We start from the raw sequence: 25,139 nt of genomic DNA, 5'->3' as shown, positions 1-25,139 counted from the left end.
ACCCTCCGGTACTCTCGTGGCTGTGGCCAGTCACCACCTCTCAGCTCCCTGCACTCCACGTGGCTCATCACCTCCGGTACTCTCGTGGCTGTGGCCAGTCACCACCTCTCAGCTCCCTGCACTCCACGTGGCGGCCAGAACGCCGCCAAGCAGTGCTCCGATCCTGGGATTCTCTAGGCACGCGCACTATCTGCCCTTCCTTTAAAAGGCCAATGGTGGGAACTCCAGGTTCATCCCTGGCTGATGATATCACTATCATGGGATATTTAAGCCTCACCTCTAGCCACCACTAAACAACTGGGCAACGAGTTCCTTGGTTCCTTACTCTCTCCATAGACCAGTTATTGCTGTCGTCGGATCTCTGCGCTCCTCTTCCGGGTTCCTGCCTCAGCACCTTCCGCTCCATGGGCCCTGGCTCAGCACTACTGCACCTGGACTCTCTCTCAGCGCTTCCCGCTCTTCGGGGCCAGGCTCAGCGCAACCTTACCTGGACGCTCTCTTAGTGCCTCCCGCTCCGTGGGCCCTGGCTCAGCGCTGCTCCATCAGGATCTCTCTCAGCGCTTCCCGCTCCTTGGACCATGGCTCAGTGCTACTGCACCTGGACTCTCTCTCAGCGCTTCCCGCTCCTCGGGGCCAAGCTCAGCACAACCTAATCTGGACTCTCTCTCAGCGCTTCCCGCTCCTCGGGGCAAGGCTCAATGCTACTCTACTTGTGATTCCCAACCACAGTGCCCGCTGCTCCTTTGGACTTCCATGGTACTTGTCTTTGCTACAGTGCCTTTTCTCATCAAGAGTTGGCTCAGCACAGTACTCCACCAGACTGTGTCTCAGTGCCCCGCTCCTCGGGGTACCCCTCTGCGCTGCCACTACAGAAGGTCCAGGCACCTGCTACTGCGGGTTCCCCACTCTAGCCCTTATCCAGCGCACTACAGTTCGTGTCTCTGCATCTGCATCTTCCCTCCTCGAGGTCACTCCCTCGTGGTTCTGCTCTACTCCCTTCAGAGCCGCAGTGGCCGTGCACTCCCTGAGACTCTTTCTCCTCCTCCTCCCTCCTGGAGTGCTCCTGCCTCGAACTGTGCCTAACCTCTCTGACACTCTCTGCACTCACTCGCCTACCCTCTCCGGGACCAGTCACACAGAGGTTCTCCTAGGTCCTGCCGGCCCTGGCACCCAAGGGCTCAACCTGCGGGGAATGAGGGTCGGCACAGGTGAAGTCCCTGCTTGCCTCTGTTCCTGGTCAGCCTCGCCTCCCGTTGGTGGGGACCTGTGGGACCCAACCCTTCAGGTAGCAACAACTCCACCTTGGGTCAAGGGTCCACAATTCCTAACAGGTCAATTGTTCCAAGGGGGAAAATCTCTTTCCCTTCAGCAACTGGAGGAAAAAATAGAGGGTTTTACAACCCCAGTTTTTAGGCATCTGCAGTTACAGGGGATACTTCGATCTGATAATGGCATGCCTGCCTTTTGACAGAGGTTAAAGCCTTTTGAAGAGTTAATTCTTGAGAAGTTCAACAACAAAGGGTTGATTTAAAAAAACCAATCGGCTGATACATGAGGAGGAAGGGTACCTTATTAGTACTTATAAAACAAGCTAGCATGTGGACTTGGGTAAGGACATTTCTGAAGAGCAATCAGACCACTTGATTTGGTGACTCTGTAAGGGAAATTCATTGAGTATGACCACCAGAGAAAATGGATATAAACTATTGTGTAACACCGTCAAGAAAAGTGGACCCTTGGTGCTGTGGTACAGTTAGCATAGCCTAGCGAGCACACCTACTAGGCTCGCACTGACAATTAGTGGATGAGCCCAGTGGCGGGTCTGGCTGGAGCTTCACCTATACCAGCTGCCTTCCCTGCAGGTTGAGCCTTTGGATTCTGGAGGCTGGCAGGTCTTAGGTGGGTCCCTAGGGTGACCCGATGAACAAGATTCCAAAGTGAGGTAAAGGTCAAGGTGGGCAGCAGACAATGGATATGAGAAAACAAGTCAGAGGTCAGAGCAGACAGCAGATAAAGCAAGGTCACGTCTAAAGCAGGGGTCAGGTTCAGGCAGCAGATAAGAATAGTCAAAATCCAAGGCCAGAGTCAGAGTCCAGGAAGGCAAGACAGGACCGGGTGGACCAAGGAGAACAGGGAATGGATGTGGCAAGGGCAAGACAAGGCAGAAACACAGGAACAGAGCAGGAAGGCTGGATCACAGGAAAACCAGATCAAGACAAGAAACCAAAAAGACAGGAACAAGGCAACACACACTGACAAGGAAGGCACATCAGGAGACCTGTTGCTGAAGTGTCAGTCAGGTGTCCAGGCCAGCCTTAAATAGGAGAAGCCAGCTGATGTCATCACTGGGCGCTGGGGCTAGGTTCCCACTGCAGGACTTTTAAGAAGGACAATGAATGGTGTGTACGCACCTAAGGGGTAGCCCCAGAGGCAACTTGCTACACATGACAGCGGGTTCTTGTTGGCGTTTCCAGCCACTTGCATTTCCCGGTGGCACTGGGAGTGAGTGAGATGGTTCACATTGCTGTCCCACGAGCTGCAAAGTGTAACATATTGGTATCATAACCCATAAGATTACATAAAATGAAACTTTGTGATTCAAATAGGTGCTGGAATGGTTGGAATGGTTGTGGTGAGGATGGGTCCCTATTTCACATGTGATGGACATGCCCTCAGATAACAATCTACTAGAAAGAGGTCATATCAAGGATATATGATATCACTTATGCGCGTGCCTAGAGAAGCCCTTCCATTTGATCCCACCATAATTTGAATGAGGTTTCCTGTCCTGGGTCTCACCTGATCCCAATCTTACGGATAATAACCCAAAAAAGGTCCTTAGGAAAAGTTAGCATGCAGATCCAACACTAAGAGGCAAGGAGGACGATGTTCTTACCTGCATGCTGTAGGAAAAGGTCCTAAATTTGTGGTACAATTTGAAATTTATTCTGAGCATAAAAGCGTGGATCTCCATTGAGAATATTTCCCAAACGTTCTGAATCTAGAGAATGTAATTTGGGACATCTGTAGACTTCCATTTTTGGTCAATATTTTGCCTTCTAGCTACCCTAGATACGTGCAGCTGCATTTTGAACTAATTGAAGTGGTTGAAGTGTGTTATCCGGAAGACCTATATAGAGAGAATTACAGTAATCAAGCCCAGAAAAAATAAGTGATTGTAGAATAGTCTGAAAGTCATGGAAAAAAAGTAAAGGATGAAGATGTTTCAAGAGCTGTAATTTGTAAAAGGAGTTTCTTGTTACCAGTGATATATGTTGTTTCAGAGATAGATCAGTATTGATAGTCACGCCTAAGTTTTTTGCTGATTTGGAAATAGGAATAGAAGTGCCATTGAACAGCAGATGAGATGGGGGACCTCTAGCCGGTTCCATGATAGACGTGAGATGGACAATTTCAGTTTTTGCTGGGTTTAATTTTAATCGGTTATGAGAAAGCCAGGTATTGATTGTTATAAGATAGAAGGATACTAAAGAAAGGGTATGTGCCCAAGATACATCATAGGGTACCATAAACTGTAGATCGTCGGCAGAGATTTTAAACTGCAAGTTTAAGGAAGCAAGAATGTGGCAAAGAGGTAACAGGTATATGTTAAAAAGGATAGGGGATAAAGAGGAACCCTGAGGGACACCTGAAGCAATAGTGTACGGGTCAGAGGAATGATTGTCTATGTTGACTTGCTGAATGCGGTCAGATAGAAATGAGATAAACCATTGGAGTACTAAACCTGAAATACCTATAGATTTGAAGATAGAAATAAGAATTTGATGACCGACGGTGTCGAAGGCTGCAGAAATATCTAAGTAAACAATGATGTAATCTGTATAAGAATCAAAGGCTCGGAATATAGTGTGAAATGATGTTAGTAGAAGAGTTTCAGTAGAATGGCCCTTACGGAATCCGTGCTGACTTGTATGCAGAATGTTGTTTTCTGTCAGATAATTTGAAAGTTGGGATAAAACTGCTGATTCAATAAGTTTTAGGGATGTGAATCGTGTCCTCGATTGTCTTAACGATCGATTTCGGCTGGGAGGGGGAGGGAATCGTATTGTTGCCGTTTGGGGGGGTAAAATATCGTGAAAAATCGTGAAAAATCTAAAAATCGCAAAACTGGCACATTAAAACCCCCTAAAACCCACCCCCGACCCTTTAAATTAAATCCCCCACCCTCCCGAACCCCCCCCAAATGACTTAAATAACCTACGCCATTTTCCGTACGAAAACGATTCGCGGCGGGAAATCGCTCCCTGACCCCCGCTGGACCTCCAGGAACTTTTGGCCAGCTTGTGGGGGGCCTCCTGACCCCCACGAGACTTGCCAAAAGTCCAGCGGGGGTCCGGAAGGACCTCCTGCCGTCCAATCGTGTTCGTCTATGGCCGCCGCCATTTTTCGGCGCCATTTTGGAAAATGGCGCCGGCTGAAGACAACAAGATTCAGGAGCAGGAGCCCGTTCCGGACCGCTGCCGTTCCGGACCGCCGCTGGACCCGCAGGTTATTTAAGTCATTGGGGGGGGGTTCGGGAGGGTGGGGGATTTAATTTAAAGGGTCGGGGGTGGGTTTTAGGGGGTTTTAGTGTGCCGGCTCACGATTCTAACGATTTATAACGATAAGTCGTTAGAATCTCTATTGTATTGTGTTCCATAACGGTTTAAGACGATATTAAAATTATCGGACGATAATTTTAATCGTCCTAAAACGATTCACATCCCTAATAAGTTTTGCTAAAGATGTTAAAGTAGCAATAGGCCTAAGATTACTAGGATCCCTCTGTCGCTCCTTGTGACCTTGGGCAGGTCACTTTACCCTCCATTGCCTCAGGTACAAAAACTTAGATTGTAAGCCCTCTGGGGAAAGGGAAATACCTACAGTACCTGAATATAAACCGATGTGATATCCCAGATCGAATGTCGGTCTATAAAAATAATAAATAAATAAATAATGTCATGCTTTCAGTGTTACCTTTTCATAAATAGGGTCATTACTGTTTGAGTGCTGGCAGTTAGTGCTGTTTTGATATTTATTTATTTTTTATTTAACATTTTTATAGACCGACATTCATTGGGAACATCACATCGGTTTACATGGAACATGAATGCAGCGTAACAAGACTTTACAAGGAACTGAATTTAAACCATATTATAACTAACTTAGAATAGTAACATTGAATAACATTGACTAAGTTTTAAAATAACAAATGTATTACAATAGCAGGGGAAGTTGCATTTCCAAGAGAAAATTTAGGTTTGAATGTACATTATGTTATAGAGTAGTAGATTCCAAGGGTGAGGAGAGGTAAGAAGATGAATAAGAAGAGGGGTTTAGAAAAAGAATAATATAGTGAGGCATAGGAAGTTTAAAGTATGAGGGGGGAGGGGGTAGGTCAGTAAAAGAATTTAAAGTGTAGGCCTGTTTGAATAGCCATGTCTTAAGTTTTTGTTTAAATTTTTTTGGGCAGAGTTCTTGGCACAGGTCAGTTGGCATGGTGTTCCAAAGTGCTGGCCCAGCAATAGATAATGCATATTCTTTCGAGGTGGTGAGATGTGTGAGTTTGGGTGACTGTGTGTGTAGTGTTGCCAGGGATTGAGTTCTGGTGGGTCTTGTGAGGGTGTGAAATATTAAGGAATCGTTGAACCATTGCATATTTTGATTATGTAGGGATTTGTGTATGATGGTGAGGGTCTTATATTGGATCCGGGATGATACTGGGCGCCAGCGTAGTTCCTTGAGTATTGGGGTAATGTATTCGCTTTTGCGGGTGCTGGTGAAAATCTGGGCAGCAGCATTTTGTAGCATTTGGAGGGGGTAGGTCGTGTTTTGGGGGAGGCCTAGGAGGATGGTGTTGCAGTGGTCCATTTTTTAAAAAATGGTAGACTGGAGTACTGTACAGAAGTCGTTGAGGTGTAGGAGGGGTTTTAGTTTTTTTAGGGTGTGAAGTTTGAAGTAGCATTCTTTTAGTGTGGAGTTAATACATTTTTTTAGGTTAATTTGGTTGTCAAGTGTAATGCCTAGGTCTCGTACATGTTGTGAAAAGGAAATAGTGGAGGGGGGCGTGTAGAGGGAGTGAAAATTGTTAGTAATGTGTTGTGGTGATATTATCATGAGTTCTGTTTTGGATGCATTGAGAGCAAGGTTGAGGTTAGGGAGGAGGTTGTTGATTGCAGTAAGTGCCGTTTTCCATGTACTAAGGGCTTTGGGTAGTGTATCAGTAACAGGTATGAGGATTTGTACATCCTCCACATATATGAAGTGAGGAAGATCAAGCTCGGAGAGGAGGTGGCAGAATGGTAGTAGGTATGTTGAATAGGGTAGAGGACAAAGAGGAACCTTGTGGAACACCTCATGATAGGTCAATTGCCTTGGATTCACTGTTACCTATTTTAACTATGTATTGTCTGTTGTATAGGTAGGATTTGAACCAGCGAAGTGGGATTCCGGTGATGCCAATTTCTAAGAGCCATTCAATTAAAGTGTCGAAGGAGGAGGATATATCTAGTAGTGCCAAGATGTATGAATGGCCTTTGAGGAGGTAATCTGTTATGGAGATGAGGAGGGTCTCGGTACTGTGATACTTATGGAATACGTATTGGGATGGGAAAAGAATGTGATTCTTTTCTAGGTAGTCAGTTAGTTGCAGATTGACTGTTTTTTGAGGATTTTTGCTATGAAGGGTAAGTTAGAGATGGGGCGATAGCTACTTCGGCAGGGTCGAGTTTGGGTTTCTTCAGTATGGGTTTAACTATGGCTTGTTTAAGTGAGTTTGGAACAGTACCAAGAGTAATAGATCGGTTGATAATGTCGGCTATGGGTTGGGATATTATATTAGGGATGGAGAGTTGGAGTTTGGTGGGAATCATGTCTGATGGGTGTGAAGATGGTCTCATTTTCTTTAGGATAGATTCAATTTCGGATGAGGCATTGGTCTCAAAGGTATTTAGTTCAGCATTAGGGTTTTTTGGGAGGGTTCTGGTGGATGATGGGGTTTTTGGAAACCGTGTCGTGAGTTTGGTAATTTTATCATGGAAGAATAGTGCTAGGTCTTCACATTTTGTTTTGGCGTCCTCATCAGGTGTGGGGGTAGGCAAAGTTTTGGTTAGAGCTGAGACATATTCGAAAAGGGTGCGGGCATTAAATTGTAGGTTATGAATTCTCTGAACATGTTTGGTTTTGGTATGGGCTCATGGTAAATGTGAAAGGAGGATTTGTATTTTGCGAGTTGAGCAGCGGTGGCTTCTTTACGCTTTCTCTTTTCTTGGTTTCTTAGGTTGTGTTTCATTATCTTTAATTCTGGAGTGTACCAGGGTTTTTTTGTGTTATGTGACGGGTTTATTTCTTTGGACTGTAACGGGCAGATTCTGTTAGCAATGATGCCGGTAAGGTGATTCCAAGATAACAGGGCAAAGTCGGAGTCGATTAAGTCTAGTTTATCGAAATCATTAGAAAGGGCAGAGATTAAGTCATCCCTGGTACATGGCTTTCTGAAGTGGATGGTGTTTTTAGAGCATGAGGGAGTGGTGGTGATTTTTATGGAGAAGGTTGTTCTGATGAGGAAGTGGTCAGACCAGGGGACAGGTGTACATGAGAGAGCATCAGGAAGGATTTGGGAGTTTGTAAAGATTAAATCTAGGGAGTGGCCTACTTTGTGCCTGGGTTTTGTTATAATCTGTTTGAGGCCCATTGCGATGAGTGAGGCCAAGAGAGCGTCACAAGTGGATGAAAGTGGTACTGCATCTACTTGGAGATTGAAGTCTCCAAGAATGATGGCAGGGGGGTCTATGGCTATATTTTTGGTTATGAATTCAATAAGAGGGGATGCGTTTATTTCTAGAAGACCTGGGGGGAGGGGAGTATACTAAGCAAATTTGAAGTTTTGGAGATTTGAATAGCCCAATTTCAAATTTGGGTGGGGGGTTGAAGGTTTGGGGTAATAGTTTAAGGTCTTTTTTTGCAGCGAGTAGGAGACCTCCGCCTCTTTTCTTGGGTCTTGGTATGAAGAAAATGTCATGTGTATTGTTTGGGAGCTGGTTTAGTAGTACTGTGTCAATTTCCTTGAGCCATGCCTCAGTTATAGCACATATATCAGGATTTTCATCCAGAAGGATATCATTGAGTATGGGTATTTTTTGACTATTGATTGAGAGTTGAAAAGAATGAGGGTGAAGGTTGTGAAGCCAATGAGTTGAGTGAGTGGGGTAAGAGTAATAGGTAGTAGTGATCTGGAGTGTGAGCAAGGGTGGGTAAGGTGGGATGCATTATGTTTGGGATTGTAGTGTTTGAGTATGGGTATTGTGTGAATCAGCATGTTTAAAGATGGGGTGTCGATTGGATGCTAATTGAGAAATAATATTTGATGTTATAGCAAGAAATTGTTGAGGGGAAATGATGTTTAGGAGATTGGGGGAGGAGGCAGGTCTGAGGGGCGCGGTGCCCTGAGGGGAAGAGGAAGAGTATTCGGTGTAAGGTGGCAAGTGCCAGCTGCTGGGTGAGAGTGAGGTGAGTTAGGTGAGTGGAGATGGCAATAACTTGCTTGTAGATGGAACCGATCTGTGTAGTTTTTGATGTCCTCTGTCCCTTGTCGCTTCTTTGATGAGTTGGGGTCAGGATTGGAGCAGCACAAAGGAGCAGCACAAAGGGGCACACTAAGGGGCAGGCTCCTTCAGCGCGAGACGCCCAGCGCAAGATGCCTACTTTTAAAGGCCCTCCAGGACCAGATGTGATGTGCGCCGGGGGGGGGGGGGGGGTGGTCCAATCGTTGCGTGGAGATCGGCTCGGGGCCGGGTGAGGGCAGGCTGTGGGCTCGGACCCTGATGGGTCGGGCACACCGATCGCGTCGAGACGGTCGAGGGTCGGGTCAGACGCTGTGGCGCAAGAGAAGGATTCAAAGGCCTGCTTCCTACTTTTAATGGCCCTCCAGGACCGGATGTGATGTGCGTCGGGGGGGGGGGGGTCCGATAGTCGCGTGGAGGTCGGCTCAGGGCTGGGTGAGGACAGGCCGTGGGCTCGGACCCCAATGGGTCAGGCACGCTGATCGCGTCGAGCCGGTTGAGGGTCGGGTCGTACGCCGCGGCGCAAGAGCATATAGATTTACTATATTGTAATAATAGATTTACTATATTGTAATTGTAATTCAGTTTACTCGTGGCTTTCTGAGGGCCAAGCCTGCATGTTATAAGAGGCCTAATACCATATGGGGTTTTTTTTAGTTTTTTGCAGGTTTTTCTGGTTGGCACTTCAGCAGTGTGTATAAATAGAATATACACAAAGTACTTGATATTGTTGTTACCTCAGAAGACTGTACTTTCTTTTTCCTGTAAAATCTATTATAAATGCTTAATTTTCTATTGTCTGTGGGGAAAGCGTGGCTTGGGTGGGGGTGAGAAGGGTGCATGGCCATAAGGTTTGCCTAGGTCACCTAATACCCTTGCATTGGCCCTGTGTAAAAGGGTGCTTCGACAAGTATAGAAAACTCAAAATGATTTCAAGTCCACAAAATGTTGATGTTTCAAAAAAGAAGAAACACAACATTGATCTGCTATATAAGAAAAATATAAGTTATTGTCTAAACTATTTAACCACTGAAAAAAAATGTATAACTCTGTTGAAGACCCTACTCAGAACAATATCATTTATATAATGCTTCTATAACCTGAATGCTTGTGCACAGTCGTCCAGGGCATATTAGGAGCATGTAGATTCTAGATCAGAGTCTAGGTAGATAGAATCCAAGAACTGTCCAGGCAAGAATCCTATTAAGCCAGCAAGAAATCTGAGAAATCCGTTGGGTTTACATTACATGACCAATCAGGGTGTTGACTCCCATAAGCCAGCAGGCAGGCTCCTCTAAGTGTCTACTTCTTCCTTGTTTAAGACAAGGCTCTTAGCTCTTTTATAAGAATTTAAATGCACCTTGTGGTTCTACTAGTAAGCCATCCGGTTTCCTATCCCTGGGGCTGTTGGTTCAAGCCGTACTGGGTTATTAATAGTCACAAACAAGCTCAAGTATACGTGCTGCTGCCTTTTAAAACATTTGTTGATTAAATAGAGGTATGACTAAGGTGTTTTTCATCAGAAAATAGTAGTTTGGATAAAAATGTTGCATTGAATTGCATAACCTGTAAAAACCAAAGCAAATGCAGTGGCCACCAGCTGTCAGGGGATCAAATGGTGCACAAGTGAATAGCAAAAATCTTTGCAAAGATCCTCGGGAACTCCATCAACTCTACTTAACTTTCCCCTACACCAGGGGACAATGCAAACACCCCCGAATCACGGTACTATTACAGGGATGGTAACTTTAATACTGGCATGTGGGTGCACATGTACGCACATGTGCCAGCTCGCGGCCAATTTATAATATACACACGTATATGCACGTATGGTATAAAATAGGCTGTACGCATGTACATGTGTGCACAATTTTATATGCTGCCTTTACTGCAAAAGTGGTGAGACTTTAATAGAAACACTCGCCAACGGAATTGCTAGTTAAACCACTTTGTTCCCAGTTTGCCCAAGGGGTAGGACTTCCCAACCACACTATTTAAATAGCTTTCCTTTTCCCCTCTTAGGCCCGACTCTTCAAACTCTGCTGAAATGCCTATATTTTATTGTTTTAGGACTTACATGCCATCCCTAGCAGACGTAAAGTTACATGGTAGAGGACCTGGCGCATACTTGTGTGCGTACGTTTTTCCTTGCTGATTTAATTCATCAATCCAGGAAGGCCCAGGCTCTGCCCAGACCATGCCCATGCTCTGTCCCTTTCTTTGGACTTTTTTCATTTGTGCGTGTACCGGAAGATACGCCTGTAAACAGATGGCTTTTAAAATACGCCTGGGATGCACTGGCCCGACATAGTCACGTATCTCCCAGTTTTGGCGAGCATCAGGCTATTAAAATCCACCTAAAAGTGAGCAGTTCATTTGCAAGAGGACCAGGATAGGAACATTGTAATAGTCTAATCTCAAACTTTAAATTTGCAACCACAAAGAATATGTAGGACCCAGTACAAAAGTTTATGGCTGGCAGGTATATCCTACATAGAAATCAATAAAAGTCAAAGCTGCCAACAAAATTCAGAAGTTTCAACATCTATGTGGGAGATAACATCCAGGTCAGAGACTTTGAACTGCGTTCCAGGATATTTTATACTGAAAAGTTATTATAATTCTGTTTGTATTTCTGCCTTGATTTTCTGGCTCAGCATCTCTCTCTTTTTTCTCATTCACTGGTTTGATCTCTGAACATTTTTTTTGGGGGGGGGGGGGGTTATCTCTCTCTCTGGTGTTCTGCTTCCCTTTTTCTTTTCTGTTTCAGTTCTGTCTCTTCTTTCTTTGTCTGGCTTTCCTCCTCCTGAGTTCCCTCCAGCTGCGGTGGGTCTGGCCCTCCTGCTTGCCCAAACCTGCCTCTCCTCCTGCTGGATACCATGATTCTGCTCCTCTGCCGGATCGAATTCACCTCTCCTTCACCAGTCACAGCAGCCTTTCTCCTCCAGCCAGCTTCAATCACTGGCACCTCTGCCACAGACATTCTCCTCCAATCAGTTCCTCTCTAAACCTGGCTCCAAGCCTTTGTTTGCTACCACATTTCTCTTCTTCAATACACTGGCCCTAGGCTGACTAATTCCCTTCTGTCTGAGATGGCACGAGGAACTGACTAATATTTACATTCAACCAATTTGTAACCTTATTCAGTTCTTCAACATTCAATGCCATCAATTTGCAGATGACATTCAACTTTGCATCAAAATGGGATCTGACCAAGCCTCCTCTATTGTTAATCTTAATAACTGTCTCACTGCAATAGCCCATTCACTCAGTAACCACAAACTCAAAAAGGTAGAATATCAAATATTTGGAAATAAATAAACAAATAACGTCACAAGCCTGCATGTACATTTCAGCCCTCACATATCCAGTCATTTTTAAACATTAAAACATTAAAACATTAAAAATTAGCTTGCAATGTGTCTAAAAGTATGCCTGTACATTTGTGGTGTTGAATGATCATGCGTGTTAGTGGACGCCTCGCATGCACATACATTTTTTTTTTTTTTTAAATGAAATGTATTGCACATATTTTCCAATTGCACCTTTGAAACACCTCTTTTCTCTGTGTCTAAAGGCATGTGGATTGTGAAAGTATGCACGTACTGTTAGGAAACTGAAAGTCCACTTAATCCGATTCAGTCGACCTACCCTCATAACTCCAAGTTGTGTACATGGAAAAAAAAATGTTTAATTTTTCACTTGTTTTTTGTTTCAGGATTTATTTTGTTTCATAGTATTATGTTTCATTTCATTTTTTGTTTCAGTAGGCGCTAAGTGGTTTTTGTGCCTGTTAAATGAATTAAGCATGCACTAAAGCCATTAAGTGTGTACTAAAACCTTTTAACTTACACCAAACCCATTTAACGAATATTAAACCCATTGACAGGCCGATACAGTACAGTGCGCTCTGGCGGAGCGCACTCTTAACCCGCGATTGGATGTGCGTTTTCGACATGCTAGCTTTACCCCTTATTCAGTAAGGGGTAATAGCGCGTTGAAAACGTGCGTCCAACACCCCCCCCCCCCACCCCCCCGAACCTAATAGTGCCCGCAACATGAAAATGCATGTTGATGGCCCTATTAGGTATTCCCGCACGATTCAGTAAGTAAAATGTGCAGCCAAGCCACACATTTTACTTTAAGAAATTAGCACCTACCCAAAGGTAGGCTTTAATTTCTGCTGGCGCCGGGGAAGTGCACAGAAAAGCAGTAAAAACTGCTTTTCTGTGCGCCCTCCGACTTAATATCATGGCGATATTAAGTCGGAGGTCCCAAAAGTTAAAAAAAGTAAAAAAAAAGAAAAAGAAAAATTTGAAATAGGCCCGCGGCTCGCGGGTTGAAAACCGGACGCTCAATTTTGCCGGCGTCCGGTTTCCGAACCCGTGGCTGTCAGCAATCTCGAGAACCGACGCCGGCAAAATTGAGCGTCAGCTGTCAAACCCGCTGACAGCCACCGCTCCTGTCCGAAAAGAGGCGCTAGGGATCACGGGAGAGCGGGCGCTCGCCCGCTCTCCCGTGATTTTTACTGAATCGGCCCGTGAGTGTGCACTAAAACCATTTAGTGCATGCTAAAACAAAAAATGAAATGAAAAAAATGTTTTTTGGTGCCATTTAAGATTAGAAATGAGACAAAACAAAACAAATATTGTTGCTGTTTCTGTGTCATTTCAAAACAGCACATCCCTGGTAACTCCCTACATTATGTGCATAGATCCAATTACGTCTTTGTAAATGTACTTCTTCATGCAAATTTTCATGGGTTTCGATTTGTTATATATTATTTACATTCAAGTGATTTTTTACAAAATAGTAAGAGTACATGACAGCAAATAATGACTATTTGGTGCATTCAGTCTCCCTGGTGGTCTGTGTAGTCTCGACAGCCCGCAAGTGGTCCGTTTCTACTGACATCATCTACGTATTTGAGAAAGGAGGCAACTGAAAAGAGCAACGAATATAAATGATGCTTAATATCACTAGGCAAGCTATCTGGGGGATATTCTGAATTATTTTTCCTACAAAACTCACAGAAAAAAACATGTAAATCCTAGAAAATACATTCAGTTACTGAAGTGTGACTCCCACAACAGCCATGATGAACATGTAGACCTAGCAGCCTCAGAGGAGCAAGAAGTTTGACCCAGTAGATTGCAGTTGCTTAAAAGTGCAGCAGCAAGATAAGAAGATGTTAAAGACTAGAGGATGTATATTGAACCAAGCCGACATCGCAAGAATAAACATGATTTTGGTGATAGTTTTCCAGTCAATATGGTGCAGGGATCTCTGAACTATTAGTGGGATCAGCTATTGCTTTGTGGTCTCAGATGAACTTCCATCATTTCATCTTCTATTCTCTTTTAAAATGCCCCTTTATTCTCTTTCCTGCACTCTCTCTTTTCTAACTCTTGCGGTGCAGCCACGAGTCCATAGATCTACATTTGTTTTGCATTAGGGTTGGCTATATTGACCTCCGATAAAATCTGACCATTCATTCACTAAACAAACTGGAAATTTCACTTTTAGCAATAAAAGCCATTGCAAAGAATTACTTGAAAGTAACCCTGTGAATAGGAGAAAGGGAACAGAATCTTGCTGTTTGGAAACACCAATTAATGTTAAAAAAGGAACATTAGAAGCTTGTATAACTTTCAGTACTTTGTAGACTTCTGTTCCTGAAATCAGAGTAGTGAATTCCAGTAAACTCTGGTCAACAAAATGACTCATTTGACATTTGGAATGAGCATTTATTCTTTTGTTGCATGCTTTCAAGAGCAGGTTTTAAAAGAGGAAATGAAAATGGCTGACTGTAAAGATGGCCACTTAGTGCACTTCCTGATTTGTAGCAAAATTTGTACCATTTTTTTCTTTAAATTAGGCTTGCAAGAAACATTTTTTTGTATGCTATCTGGGATGATTCTTAGGCACTCCACCAACAAAAAAAAATTGTATTCTATAATTAGCATGCCATTTGTCTTTTCTTGACATGGTTTTAATAGGTTGTGGAGGAGGGCTGGGTATTTATAGCTAGTTTAAATAAAGTAAATAATGAAAGAATGTATCATTCCAACTCTCTCACTCTCTTACTAAAGATTTAAAAACATAATTCTATTTTGTTGCCAAATGCAGAGAGTTTTGTTTAGTGTTATCATTAAAATACAGTGGCTACTAGTACCACTACTACTTATCATTTCTAAAGCACTACTAGACATATGCAGCATTATATAGATACTGTATAGAGAGGTCATGTTATGCTGTGAAGGGAGAAAGATGCGTATCTGATCTGCTCACTTCAAGCCTAGTTACCATCCACCCCGACCCACCGATTTTCGCCACATCTAAGGCTGCTTTGTGTACCTGACGAAGCATCTGGTGCACAGTTTATACTTGAGGGTCTCTGGTGTGGTTATGTTGAGCCAGCTTCAGAAGAAAGACAAAGATAAAGCCCGACCAACAATTCCCAAGATGGCTGACGGCGCAACTGAAATGGCAATCGAGTTGGCACCCACGGAGGTACTGATTGCCGTGGTAACAGGGGCAGTGGAAAAAGCCATCAATGTAAAACTAGATGGGAAGTTTGATGAAATTTTCACAAAACTTGACGCCCTGTCTGGATAGTTTGATTCGGCTACCTGGTGGTAAGTAGAGGAGGAGCACTGTGTCTCTGCCTTAGAAGATGACACTCGCGGCCATGAAGTTGGTGCAGCTAAGACAGTGAAGCGTTTAGAGCTTATTGAAACTAAGCTCGAGGACTTGGAGAATCATTCCCATCAAAATAATTTGCAGTTCCTGGGTCTCCTGGAAACATTCCTCAATGTGGAATTGCAAGAATTTTTGGGAAAATGGCTGCCAAACCTGCTCTAACTTCCTAGTCTCTGGGGCCATCATATAGGCCCAACGGGTCCATCATATAGGCCCATGCCAGGAAAATCACGAGTGGTTATCACCCGCTTTCTCGACTTTGCACAGAAGACTGCGATCCTGCAGGCGGTACGGCGGGCCTCTCAACCTACTATAAGGGAAAGGAAGATACTAGTCTTTCAAGATTATTCAAACTCACCAGACAGAGAGCCTTCATCCCTATATGTACTTCATTGTTCCAGATTTGTTTCTCCTTGTTATACCCATCCAAACTTCGGGTCATCCATGCTGGAACCACTTCTGTTTACAACATGCCTGCGGAGGTGCAACAATTTCTGCAAACTGTATTGAGAGATAGATGTGGGCCCAGAGATGGGCACCTCACCAGGCAGTGAGAAGCAGCGGCACTGATACTAGGTTAGCCAAGGCCTTTTAAAGTGTTTTGTTTCCTCAGACTGGATCCTAGCCAATGGACGTCTCGTGGGCCTTTGGAGGGGATTGATTCTGATGCTTTAGACTGTGAGACCCATGTGTGGTTGTGGGCCTTCATTGCACCATTGGACAGTTGTGGTTGTCACTGATTATTCAGATTCTATGGACCTATCTCCTGGTGACTTTGGAATTTACAGTTGCCAGCTCAGGAACTGTCCTGGCTCTTCATTTTTGTTTGATTCATGCTTCTCCCAGGTTGGGAATTTGGGAGATCCTGCTTCGGAGTCATCCGTCAGGGACGTCCAGAGGGTCTTAGGTACCTGCTTACTGATGACAAGCAAACCAGACCTTCTGGTTGGCAGGACCTGCGCTGTGTGAGGCCCACAGTTTTGGGACTTTATTGCAATCATTCTGTTTGCTGTTAAATGTCTGAGTTTCTCTATCTCATGGCATTTTTTGCCTCCTTGTCCATAGTCATTGTTTATTCTTCTTATATCAGTGGGATGGGGTGAGGGTGGTGGCCCCTAAGCTTCACATGAATGACTGCTCATATCCGGGAGAGTGTCCCGGAGATGTGGGAAAGAATAGCATGTGGGGGGGGGGGTGGAGGGACCTGGAGGGCATATCTGTTAGTGCAAAATCTTGGGGGAGTGAGGGTTGGTGGGTTGAATAATGGGGATCATCCTAGGCTGGGGGTATGTCCCTTTTCTGTAGAGTGTAAGACCCGCTTGTTGTCTCTATGGTTACTTCATATTGCCAAAGATGCAGGGTTTACGAATCTTTTCTTGGAATATTTGTGGTCTGGGCTCACACATTAAAAGGCAGGAAATCTAGAAAGCACTGAAGAAGCATCAAGCTGATATTGCTTTGATTCAAGAAACACATCTTAGTGAGGCTGAACATAGCAAACTGCGCAGATGGTGGGTAGGAGATGTTTCCGGGCTTCTTCAGGCTCTCATAAAGTGGGAGTGGCTATATTAATACATAAATAACTGTCTTTTAAACACATGGCGACAATTAGGGACTCTGGAGGTCGCTTTCTTGTTCTTAAAGGTTCTTTGCAAGGAAAACCCGTAATTATCTGTAGTGTCTACCCCCCTAATCAGTATGACTCCAAGTTATTTCAGTTTATTTGTGTGATTTTAGAGGAGGCTTCCTCTATTCCTTTGATCTTGGGGGGTGATTTCAGTTTGGTGAGTGATCCTAAGTTGGAAAAGTCACATTTTGGCCCTAAGGAAGTGATTTCTAAACATAAGGATGTTCCTTTTCTTTGCAGGCGTTTAGACCTCTTGGATGTCTGGAGGAATCTCCACCCTATGGAGCGTGATTATACTCATGTTTCTTGCGTGCATGCCTCCCAATCACGCATTGATTATCTTTTGTTATCGCATACTTTATTTTCTCAGGTGACCACTGTGGAGATTGGCCTCTTGGAAATTTCAGATCACACCTTGATATGGGTGGAGGTCCACTGGGTGGCTGGTGGACAGCGGTGGCGTCAATGGCACTTCCCTGCATTCCTTGCCAAAGACAAACATTTTCAGGAGATTTTGCAGCAGCACTGGAATGAGTTTCAGGAGCATAATAAAGAGCACATTGTTATGGCAGCCTTCTTTTGGGAAATGGGCAAAGTGGTACTTCGTGGTGACATTTTTGCCTATTTAGCCCATAGACGGCGGGCTCTTGACACCCATGTACTAAAATTGGAAAAACAAGTGCACCGGGATCATTTGCAGTTATCAAACAGGTGCTCTGAATTAACGGACTAATTTTTTAACGTCTTTGGCTACCCTTAACTCCTTGCACTACCAGTGCAGGATCAAGTCTATGTTTTATTTCAAATTTCAACTTTTTCAATATGGTAGTAAGGCAGGGAAACTATTGGCCAATATGGTAAAACATAGATTAGGAGCTAAATATATTGCAGCAGTAAGTGATAAACAGCATAAAATTGTTAATTCTCATGATGGGCTCTATGGGATTTTCCTTGATTATTTTCAAAAACTCTATGCTCAACAGCCAAAAGATGTAGGGACACAGACGAATTTCTTTAAGAAATGTGCACTTCTGCAACTCATGGATACGCAGTTGGAAAAGTTAAATGCCCTCTCTGTTTGGAGGAAATAGTATGGAATTTTGGGGGCCCCCTCTTACAAGATGCCAGGGCCCGATGGCTACGGGAGGGAACAATCTGCGGGACATGCTAACACATTCAGATTTTTGTGCAATAAACATTTACCGCTCAACTAGGACATTGTTCATTGTGTCCTTTTACAGATTCTATATCCTCTTTTGAACACCGGATGTCAAAGAAAACCTATATACTGCAGGGGTTCTCAGATTGTAATTCGGAGGGGGTTGTCTACATTATCCAATGCCCGTGTCCAAAGCTCTATGTGGGTAAGACATCAAGAATGATAAAAACTAGGATTATAGAGCATCGATCCAACATTAGAAATCTTCGTGACAATGCTCCACTGGTTGAGCATTGGATTCAATTCTCTCATACACTTTCTGACTTATTTTTCTTTGTTCTTGAGGTTGTATCTCGCCCTAGTCGTGGGGGGGATTATTTGATCCGTAAAGAACAGAGGTGGATATACACTTTAGACACTGTTACACCCAATGGCTTTAACAAAGAGCTGGAATGGAGTCTCTTTACTTAAATCCTGATTGGTCCGAGTTTGCCTGTATCCTGATTGGTTCTCTGTCTCTGTAACGCTGATTGGCTCAGTTTTTCACGCCTTTTTCTGAATAATGTTTAAAACCCCAGTACACCTTATCTATACGCGCTCCCTGTAAAAGTGTCATCAGTGAATATTACGGTATGTAATTTTAGATCTTAACTTTGTAAGTAACTCTATGTCGGATTGTAGCCCAATTGTTTACATAGTCCATTTTGATATATTTATCTTTTAGGATATTGCTAAAATTAATGTCCCTCCCGACGCAGCCTCGGCGAAACACGGGTCCATGTCGGGGGATCCTGTGAAAGTACTGCTATTGAAACAGTGGAGTTGCCGTTTTGGATTAATAAAATTCTTGTTTGAAGACCATATGGACTATGAAATATTTTCTGCACTTGTTTTTGTATGAACTATAATTGTTGAGTGCAGTACCTTTGGATTTATGTACTGTAGACATCTTGCATTATTCTTTAGCATAAAACATTCTTTTTCCCTTTGCTGTTTAAGATCAAACCCACAGCAGTTCTGTTGATTTCAATGGACTAAGTTACAAGATGTGTCAGCAAGTCATGGCTTGCCAAGGGATGCTACGGACTCACAAAACTTCATAACTGAGAGAGGAGCACACACATTGCACACAGTGCACTGCCATAACTTATAATTCAGTTTTCAGTTTCAGACATTTATTGACTTTGGTTTTAGAGCCCTTGCCATCAGTGGTGTTAACTTGCAATGCACTGGTTATCAGGAGTTTCAGAACCTGTGCGGTGGAGAGATTGCCAGTGGACTCAGCCGGCTTGTCCGTGGGCCACATTTGCCTATCTGTCTGAGTTTTATCATATATTAGAAGGTGACGATGGGCCAGCTAGGTTTACTTTTGTGCTAGAGACCTTGCCCTTCATCCTAAAGTAACCTCATCTGCAGCCTTGGGTCTTTAAATTTCAACTAATAATTAAACAGATGTAGAAATGATAAAGGTTGCCCCCTGCAGTATGCAATGCTCATGGTGCGGTGCAGGAGTACCCGAAGTTGTTTCCTGTGAACAGAAGTCTGCTGAGAATTTCACTTAAAAACTAAAATAAATTTAAATAAACATTACAACAGAGCCAACCTGGAAGCTGGATGTGTTGAAATGTTTCCCCTCTTGACTGCATCGCCCTCTATCATCGAGCTGTGCATCCTCCCAAGGAAGAAACAACATTTTCATCTTGGCTTGACTCAGAAATACTTAAATTCTTTCTTCAGAAGAGCTGTCACTCTGGTGGCCTTTGCCATCATCCCTACTTCCTGCTCAACTCCCCCTTCCCTCTCCCCCACCCTCTTCTCAAAATAAGCCTGTGTAATCTAAAGGCCTTCCCACGTTTTGTTCTTAAGTAGCCCTGTTTCTGCTATCCTGCCTTCATGCTTCTCACGAGCCCATGCTTTTAGCTGGCTAGGTTGAAAAGCTTCTTATACTACAGGAGCAGAGAAATAAAGGTTAACTTTTACTTCCATGCCTTCTCTAACACGGCAACCGCAGGCCTTTTTCCTCCTGAGGGGACGACCTTTATCCCCATGCCCTAAAATGAATCTGGAGGGGGGAGAAGTGAAGGCAGTATGTAATATCCCTACTGTAGCTTGAATGAAGCTATTTTGTGGCAGAATAAAATTACTTGCTATAAAACAGCAGGACTTCAAATATCTGTAATCTGGAGAGACTTTTACTTCCAAAACAGTGTGAAATAATTTCAAATCTGAGAATGTAAAAGTACCTTTTCATGTAAAAAAAAAAAAAGGCTACTATGATTAGTATTAATATTATTTTATTATTATTATTATTATTATTATTATTGCTATTACCTCTACCTGAAGTACAAGAATACTGCCAGATGTGTATATGTTGTGTCAGATGTAATAAGCATTTTTTCATACCATAAAATAAATGATCAAATCCCCTTGGTACATCCGGCCCATTGACTTTTTCACTCCAAATAATTAAAATATAATTGATCCCCCCAACTAACAGATGAATACCTATGGACCACTCAAGGGAGAAAAACAGCATTGGAACTTCCTAAAGCTATGCTGGTCAAAAGGTCCATGTCTCATGGGTTAAAGAAGGAAGTGTTAGAAAAAGAGTTTACAGAGAGGGAAATTCCCCGATCAGTAAGTTGTAAAATTCCTCTTCTAATCTCTCTTGAATACTCTCACAGTACATTGTGCAGTCAGTTATAGTCTAGAAGTTGCATTTACAGCGATTTTCCTCCTAGTCTGCTTACACTTGCCCATTCTCAGAGGAGGCTCCCGGACCCAGTCTTTCAGACCCCCGGACAGGTCCCTGTTTCTCTGGAGCAACCAAAACATAAAAATTATCCTGATTCCTAGACCAAATATATGCAAACACATCTCTTGAATACTTCTAGTAGGAATCCTGAAAAACAGACTTCCTTGCGCATCTAGAAGGCAGAGTTTGGAAACCAAACTTATTCCTTTGACTTCTCTGGCATCATCCAGTGTTTTAGAAATAATTCACAAAGAGCCAAATTGACTAAGGCTTCCCCCCCCCCCCCCCCCATTCTTTTTCTATTCGAAAAAAGGCTTTAGTAGATCAGGCCCAAAACTAGGTGAAGAAAAGAATCAAGACTGACAAATCCAGTGCAAACGTATGGAAGAAATGTTTTTCATTACCAATCTGATGCAACTGGTAAATACATGATACTGCGTTTGAAAACATTCAACTGAAAAATGCTATCTGATTCTAAATAATCTTTTTTTCTCAAAGATTTATGCAATCAAACTTATTGTCTTAGGAAACCTTTTGCACTGGTGTTCATGACTGATAAAACCAATTCAATGTAAAGCTAATCTAGAAGAACATATTTTATCCGGAATGGTTGGGACCAGGATTGCTCCAGTCAATGCATTTTTCTGGATAATGGAAGTTCAAGACAATGGGAATTCAGATAAAAGAAGTTTGGATAATACGAGTGCTTACAGATATTAGTGTTGCACTGGAGGTGGACCCTTGGCCTGGTGCAGCATTAGTACGGCCCTCTGGACGGACCCAGAGAGCGCCTGCCACCAGGAAGCGGAGCACAAGAGGAGACAGAGGCTAGCTGGAGCTTCGCCAATAGCAATCCAGGGTTCCCTCAGGGTGAGCCCTTGGTTACCCGGGCCGCCTGGTCTTAGGTGGGCATCGCAGGGTCTCCTAGAGAGGAAGCGCAGGGGAGTGCCCACCACGAACAAGGGTGCATGGTCGATGTTCAGGCAAGAATGTCCAGAGGTCGCAGGAGGCCAGAAGAGAGTGTCCGAGTGGATAGCGAGGATCAAGGCCAAAGTATCAGTCCAGAATGGTCAGCCGAAGCAGGGTCCCGGGTCAGTACCTGTAGTCAGTCTGGGAGTAGTCAGGCCAGGCAGAGGTCAAGTTCCAGGCAGTGATCAGGATTAGTCAGTGGACAGGCAGAGGTCGGTTCCAGGCAGTGATCAGGAGTAGTTGGAGAATAGGCAGAGGTCAGTACTGTGAGATCAGTCCAAAGGGTGCTACCAGGGTAAAAGAGACGAAGGAACAGGAGACGCTGGAACAGGAGACGCTGGAACAAGAGAAACTGGAACAGGCAAACTAGAGAATAGGGATGTACAGAGGGATGCCATACGTTGTTTTTGGGATTCGGATTCGTCGGGGAGCAGATACATTGCATTCGGCCATATGGCGCCCCAATGCGTTAATACGGCAATTTCTATTCGTGTCCCAGCTAAAATTAAAATTAACTACAACCCCCCACCCTCCTGACCCCCCCCAAGACTTATCAAAACTCCCTGGTGGTCCAGTGGGGGGTCCGGGAGCCATCCCCTGCACTCTCACACCCTCGGTGCCGGTTTCATCATGGCGCCGATAGCCTTTGACCTACTATGTCACAGGGGCTACGGGTGCCATTGGTCAGCCCCTGTCACATGGCCATCGGCGCCATCTTGTGCTCCTACCATGTGACAGGGGCTGACCAATGGCACCGGTAGCCCCTGTGACATAGTATGGGCAAAGGCTATCCGCCATTTTGATTACTGGCACTGATGGCCCGAGGGCAGGAGATCGCTCCGGGACCTCCGTTGGACCCCCAGGGACTTTTGGCCAGCTTGGGGGGGCCTCCTGACCCCTACAAGACTTGCCAAAAGTCCAGCAGGGGTCCGGGAGCAACCTCCTGCACTCCAGTCTTCGGATGCCAGTAATCAAAATGGCGCCGATAGCCTTTGCCCATACTATGTCATAGGGGCTACCGGTGCCATTGATCAGCCCCTGTCACATGGTAGGAGCACAAGATGGCGCCGATGGCCATGTGACAGGGGCTGACCAATGGCACCGGTAGCCCATGTGACATAGTAGGTCAAAGGCTATCGGCGCCATGATGAAACCGGCACAGAGAGTGTGAGAGTGCAGGGGATGGCTCCTGGACCCCCGCTGGACCACCAGGGAGTTTTGGTAAGTCTTGGGTGGGTCAGGAGGGTGGGGGTTTGTTTAAATTGATTTATTTAGGTGGACGAATAATTCGGCGAAGATTCATGTATTCGTGGGGAATCGCGATACGTTTCGCTTCCCCACGAATACAACGAAAATGGCAACATCCGTTGCAGGTTGCCAATACGTAGGGTGTGCCGACCAGCTCCATTGTGGTTTTTTATTTTCAACACAGACAGATCCAGCCCTGGTCCTGTCTCACAGCATGCATGGACTTGTAGCTCATGTAGGAAATCCAAACTATGGATCCATAAATATAATAGAGCCAAACCTATCGTGAAAAACTGATAGCAGATGGCAACCCTAGTCCTCACGGTGACTGGATGACATAAGGAGCCTACATTCTGTTTGTTGCAGATTACAAATTAATGATCCTTTTCCTTCTCTCTGTCTCCTAGTAGCTTGACTTTTCTTACAGCTTTGTGCTTCTGAAATATTATAGCTTTAAACAGTAGGTGAAAACTGTTTTAAATATAAACTATTAGTAGTAGTCATATCATATAATATTAACCTAGTATCTCAGAAGTGATTATGATATACAAAACATGCCATAAAGTAGTGGCTATGCCTTTCCCTTTTACTACTGGTATACAGGCATGATCAGAGGTGGGTGGCAGGTTTCAATTATCTCTTTATGAAGCATACCTGGCCTTTTTGGCGTAAATTAAGATGAGGAATAAGGAAGGAGATAAGCATGTCTAAAGGTCAAGGACCAGAAATGCTTAGTATTTTTTTTCCCCACATGCACAAGATGAGAGCAACTGCTTGCAATGTCTGCCTCTGAATGTCCCGCTCGGAAATAGGTACAGCAAAGTAAGAGCAAGGACTGGGAGAAATAAAGGTTTTCCTGTTTCATACGGTCATCGGAGATTTGGAACAGAGCAGAACAGCTAAGCTGAATACTTTCTTTCCTGATGAAAAGAATCATAATACAAATTTTTTACCAGCTAAGTAAGGAAAAAAAGGGTTGGAATCAGTCACGCACACCTTTTGCCTCCCATCAAAAGCTTCTGCATCATTGCATCAATCAAGGTTTTCCTTTTCGTATGAAAGACCTAAAATGTATGCACTTTGCAAATTATTATTTAGCACCTCAACATTCCATGTGAATATATTGTTTCAGCAAACTTATCCCTGTAATAGTTACTTGCCTGAGTGGTCTCTACTGCAGCCTTAGAATGTCTCTTGACATTTCAATAATCCATTGAGAACATGGCCTTCTGTTAGCTAAGCACCTCATGAAAACCTTGCTTCTTTGCATGTCCATGAGGGAAATTAAGAGGTGTTTCTGCATCTGGCCAGGATGTGCTGTTCCTTCTTCTTTACTTGTTTTTGTTCATGGACAGAGGAATCATAGAATTAAAGAAGAATTATTCAATAGCAAGGTACCTTAGCTACCAACTCTTCTATCCCCCACTCCAAGACTGTAACTATCTGGAAAACCTCTGGCCTGTCGCTTTAGCGTTCGCATAACTCATCACAAAATACTGCAAAAAAGATCGCATCACATGCATAACTGTCCAGCTCACCCAGACCAATGCATGTGCACCAGCTGGGAAAGAAGAAGAAAAGGGAAGCAGTGAACAATAAAAAAAACCCAATTTTTATCAAAACCATAAAGTTGGAAAAGCACTCCTTATTGAGAGTTTCAGGTAACTTCTAAGCTAGTCAGAATAACTGGGATGTTGTCTATGCAATTTATTGTGTATTTGGTTGCTATGGTTATGACAGTTAAGGCAGTTTATTATTGTGTGGTTGGAATCCTAGTATGATAATATCCAAAGCTGCAAAATCTAAACTATCTCTACTATTCTTTCTATAACCATATACCACATACATATCATATGTACATATATATATATATAATGTCATCTCTGTAAAAAAAATATTTAAGAAAAGGAAATATCAGGATTCATCGCTATATAGTTCTTCCTTGACCTCTGAATTACGTTTTCTAGTACCAACAGACCTCTTACATGGCTTCTTTGAGGGGATCGTGATCACATGATACCCCTCTAACATTTGACCCCTTAGTTGATTAATTTTGCTTGTATTTGACATTTGATAGGTTGTGGAGAAATGATCTTTCAGCTCTGGGCATAGGAGTAT

The sequence above is a fragment of the Rhinatrema bivittatum genome, chromosome 7 (genome assembly GCF_901001135.1).
Source record: "Rhinatrema bivittatum chromosome 7, aRhiBiv1.1, whole genome shotgun sequence".
In the NCBI taxonomy this organism is placed as follows: domain Eukaryota; kingdom Metazoa; phylum Chordata; class Amphibia; order Gymnophiona; family Rhinatrematidae; genus Rhinatrema; species Rhinatrema bivittatum.
This window is presented reverse-complemented; position numbering follows the sequence as displayed.